Here is a 5,258-nt window from a genome sequence, read left to right on the forward strand (position 1 = left end):
CAAAAAATTTTTTATTGATTATATAATATTACTCTAATATATATAAGGAGAACCTTTTTTTAAATAGAACTAAATATTATTTTTAAAGATATTACTAGTGTAACTATAGTAAAGTTAACTAATATTATTTAACCTTTTAATAGGATAAAATGTACAATTAAACTAAATGAAAGCTCAAATTACACAATTTTATCAAATTAAAAAACGTTATATGAATCTTCTAAAAAAAATATTTTTATGAAGTAGTATTAATTTAAATTGATCTAAATTAAATTGGTGTTAATTTGTCTAATTCAAACAAAACTCATTTGAATTACATACAAATATATTTTTAAAAAATTCAAATAACATTTTTTAATTTAATAAAATTGTGTAATTTAAATTTTTATTTAATTTAATTGTGCATTTTCTCCTTAAATTTACTCTTATATTATAATATAGAATGAGAATTATGATATCTTCATTGAATTCTTTTGCTGCTTCGCCGATAAAAACACCATCGTTCTACTCTTCTCCTTTCGAGTTCAACGAACCAAATTAAATCCTACTGCCAACTGCCATCGAATGCGAGTCCACGTGTCTCCTAAAGTCTACTACATTTCTCTCGATTGATAATCTCCCAAGCGTGACCTCAATTGTTCAATCCGTGCCAACAAACCATCAAGTCCTTGTTCATTAGGTTCAATATGTGCCTGCCTCCTCCAACGCAATTTGCTATATTGCGCATTGCCCCAACTCATAGTTGACCGATACTTCTGTTGATCTCATCTTCTCACTGAGTTGTCTGCTGACAATTGACATGGCCCAATCTAGCAATGACACATGTTGCCCTATCATGATGCCAAGTGTCTCCACTAAATTGCTGACATTATATAAAAAAATGAACAAATCACCAATATAAAACATTTGGATTACAAAATTACAGAAATATAACTTCTGCAGTTTGAATACGAAAATACAATTTTTTAAAAAACTATATAAACCGCTGATAGGTCCTATGATTTTTAAATACATGAAAATTGTTGTTGGAGTTCCACGATTTACGTTCAAAGCTCATTTGGCCAGAAAAGGGGTTCCACAGTTTCTTTGAGGATCGAAAATATGCATAAACTGAGAATGGGATCCAGCGTTTTATGTATGTACCGAGTTCCACTATATATACCAACCTAGAGTGAGTGGTGTGATGATAGAGAGTCATTTTCACACATTCACAAATGGATAGGGAAGAGAATTTTTTTTTGAACTAGTCCACTGCTCTGATAAAAAAAAAAAAACAAAAGGCACGGTGTGAAGTTCACCAATAAAGAATCGGTGAGTGTTTTTATCCGATAAACAAATACTTTGTCAGAGCTAAAGACAAGTATATTGCAGAAGTCAGGGTTGTGTGGGGCCAAGTTGGTGAAGAAGTTGTTCTACAAGATTCCGATTGCGATTGTGTCAACTGATGTACAGTATGAAACATTTGTGATAGTGTCGGACGAAGACATGCAGGTTTTGTTTCATTGTCGACGCAGTTTTATGGAGGTGAGAATACACGAACTGTATGCCAAGCTGGAAGATGGTGTCGACAGTTCCAAGGCATCAGCCCGAATTCTTAGTCGACGATGGTGGGGGGGTGCTTCTACTTCGATGCCGGTCGTTGCACGTGGTTGTCTGTTACATGAACATCCATCTGTTCCAGCAGGGTTAGCTGGGCCAGCGGGTTTGATTCCTGGTCTTTTAGGTGATGGTGAGCTGGATCATGTTGAAAAAGCGATACGAGACGATGATTCGGACGACGAGCCAGATCATATATTAGGGGACAGTGATGAGGATACTCCTAGGAACCCGCCAGCACGTCAAAGGCCATCCAGTTCGGGATCCCATCAACAACCGCCACATTTCTCGACATTGAACCTGGAAGCAGTCGGTCAGCAACTGGACATTGATCCCACCTTCGGGGGCCAATGATTACACGAGGGAAATCTTGCGGAAAAATTTCAGATTGGCCAATCTTTTTCGACTAAGGAGGAAGTTCTGTTGAGTGTTAAGGATTATAGCATCCGTCGTGGGATACAATATTGGGTTTTGGAGTCGGATCATCTTAAGTATCATGGGAGATGCAAGAAGTTTGGGAAAGGCTGCACGTGGATGATTCGCATCACACTTCAGCAGTGCAAGGGTAATTGGGAGGTTAGAAGGTACAACGGGACTCACACTTGCTTGGCCACTTCGATTTCGAGCGACCGCCGGCAGCTTGATCACCACGTTATTTGTTCGAGGATCTTTTTGTTGGTTAGGACTGATGCAGCGGTCAAGATAAAGGTGTTGCAAGAAGCGACTGAGGCAACCTATGGATTCAGGCCTAGTTATAGAAAGGTGTAGATGGCAAAACAGAAGGCAATAGCACAGATTTATGGAGATTGAAAAGAGTCATATGCCGAGTTACTCCGTTGGATCCTTGGGGTGCAGACTACGATGGATGGACTGTGGCTATTTTAAAGACTTCTCCAATACGCGTTGGTAAGCAGGTTGATGAGTTTACAGAATACTTTCATCGTTTTTTTTGGATATTCTTTCCATATATTAAAGTATTCAGACATTGCAAACCACTAACGAGCAAAATTAAATTCATGAATAAAAAGTAAACAACTAATAATTATAAGAAACAATCAAAATTATTCTCCACGTTGTCTTTTCTATGATTTTTTCTCTTTTACAAGTGAAAATGGTTCAAAATATTTTTTTATAATTGTTGGTTTTTTTTATTCTTTTTAATTGTAAAACTTAGGTTTTTTTATTTAAATAAAATAAAGAACGATTAATATTACTGGATTTCTTACACTAATTTTAAAAAATCTGAATCTCCTACTTCTAATGTTATATAAATCGTTCTAAAATTGTGTGTTTTGAATATGTTAACTGATACATTTCAAGACAATTTATATTTTGAAGTGTTCTAAAAAAAATACACATAAAAAAAAGTATAGAGAGTCAATAGCTTAAACGTACAATGCGTACAATGGAGGTTTAGAAAGTATTAGAGATATAATCATTAGTGTTATATTGTTCTATTAGGTTACGCTTTTGGCATGAATGGTTTCACGATATGATATTAGAATTCTAGATCCGAAAAGTTAGGAGTTCGATCCTTGGTGACCCCAAAATCAGCTTAAATTTTTGGGATGATTATTTATCCTGGTATCCGGATGGTTATTCTAAATAGTATAGGTGATGTTCATTTTATTGATTTATTTATGGACCAAAAATTTAGTCCATTGTACACTTAGGCTATTGACTCCTTAGCACTATTTTACACATAAAATATTTTAAGATACTGAGATTTCAATATCAATATAAATTGTCATAATAGGATATAATAATTTACACATTTTACATCTAAAATATATTAGAAGAGGACGATTTATGTACAAAAGTTAACTCTTATTATTAGTCTATAACAATTTATGCGCAACTTTCAAATGGCCAATAGCTGTGACGATTTACGTTGATAGTGAATATATGTTTCCTACAAATTCATGAAGAGCTACGTACTAAACAACAACAAACAGCCACGATGTCAATTACTTTTATATATATTAAATATTTTTTGCAATAATTTAATTCCTTTTAATATTTATTTACTGTGTTGACTTTAATAAAATAATTTTATAAGATATGAATATGAGATTCATTTAATTTGGATTTTATATATTAAAAATATTATTTATACATTAAAATTAGTCACTAAAATTAATTATTAATATATTATATATAAATAATTAAATATATATAATTTAATTTAATTTTAATGTATATATATATATATTTTATGTTAGTGATTAACTTTAAACCTACGTGTAAATTTGTGAACTAGAGAATTGAATAAAAAATAATGACAATATATTTTTTGATCAGGAGATTTTTTTAAATAAGATATTAATAAAATGAAAAAGTGATAGTCTAATCACTATTAAATTAAAATTATGAAATTTATAAGTAATATAAGTTACGAAATCAATTATAATTAAATTTTTTATTTTTTATTTTTCAAAAACTATTTTTTTCGTCTAAAGCCATACTACATGGTCAACATTATGCAACTATGGTGTAATCAATATAATGAGTTAGCTAGTGAATTTACAACTAATAATAAGTGTATATATCTAGGTTGCCAGAAATTAAATTCTTAAACACATGCTCTCACAACATGACAACAAATGAAATTTTGATAAGTAATAAATGGTTAAAACACTCTAAGTGAGTGAGAATTAGCTTTTACACATAAATAATTTTTTTTAATATAAGTTCAGTATTCTAAGATACTTTATATGTATTTTTCGAAGGCACTTTAAAATACAAATCATTTTAAGATGTAACCGTTAATATATAATTTAAAATACACAGTTGTAGAACGATTTATATATTATTAAAAATAGAAGATTTATATTTTTAAAATTGGTTTAAAGGAATCAGATAATATTGGTCACTCTTTATTTTATTTAAATTAAAAAACCTAAAACTTATATATTTCTTGAATGGTTATAATCAGATGGGATTTATTCAGATGGACTTATGAATTTTTTTTCTTAAAAAAATTTTATTTTTGTAAAATATTTATTTTTCGGTTTAGTCACAACGAAAATTTGTTTTTGTCAATCAACTAAACTGAAAAAATTTATTTTAGTTTTTGCTATCAATTTATTTAAGTAATTATTAACATCATATTCTATATAATTATAACTTGTCAAGTCAATATTTAAAATACTATGTTACAACTAGAATAATAAAGTAACGGTGAAAATTAAAGTAACTAATTTTTAAATGTTTGACTAGATCAAAATATTTTTTATAAAATCAAAATAAAACTAGAGGAATGTTACGGGGTCAGTAATTTTGGTATTTTATAACCATCAATTTGTTATTAATAGTGTTTTTAATGGTATGAGATTACATCTAATGATAAGAAATCACTCTTTTTTTTTTATGGTTAAAATACTGGTCAAAAAACACAAAAATTATTGATCCTAGACTTTTTTATAAGGTTATATTTAATAGCGACAACAATTCTATTTAATTAATTATTCTTTGGCATGAATGTGATTAATTATGTGACAATATTTAGAATGAAACAAAAACGTGGCGGATAGCAATTTATTTGTCTCTTGCATAGTTACGTATGTGGATGTGGCCACAAAACGCAGATTCTTTATCACGAGGGCTCGTAGTACCTAAAACGTTTTCTGTATACCATCTTTAATTTGTTATGAGTTTCTGTT

The sequence above is a fragment of the Arachis duranensis genome, chromosome 9, assembly GCF_000817695.3.
Source record: "Arachis duranensis cultivar V14167 chromosome 9, aradu.V14167.gnm2.J7QH, whole genome shotgun sequence".
NCBI lineage: Eukaryota > Viridiplantae > Streptophyta > Magnoliopsida > Fabales > Fabaceae > Arachis > Arachis duranensis.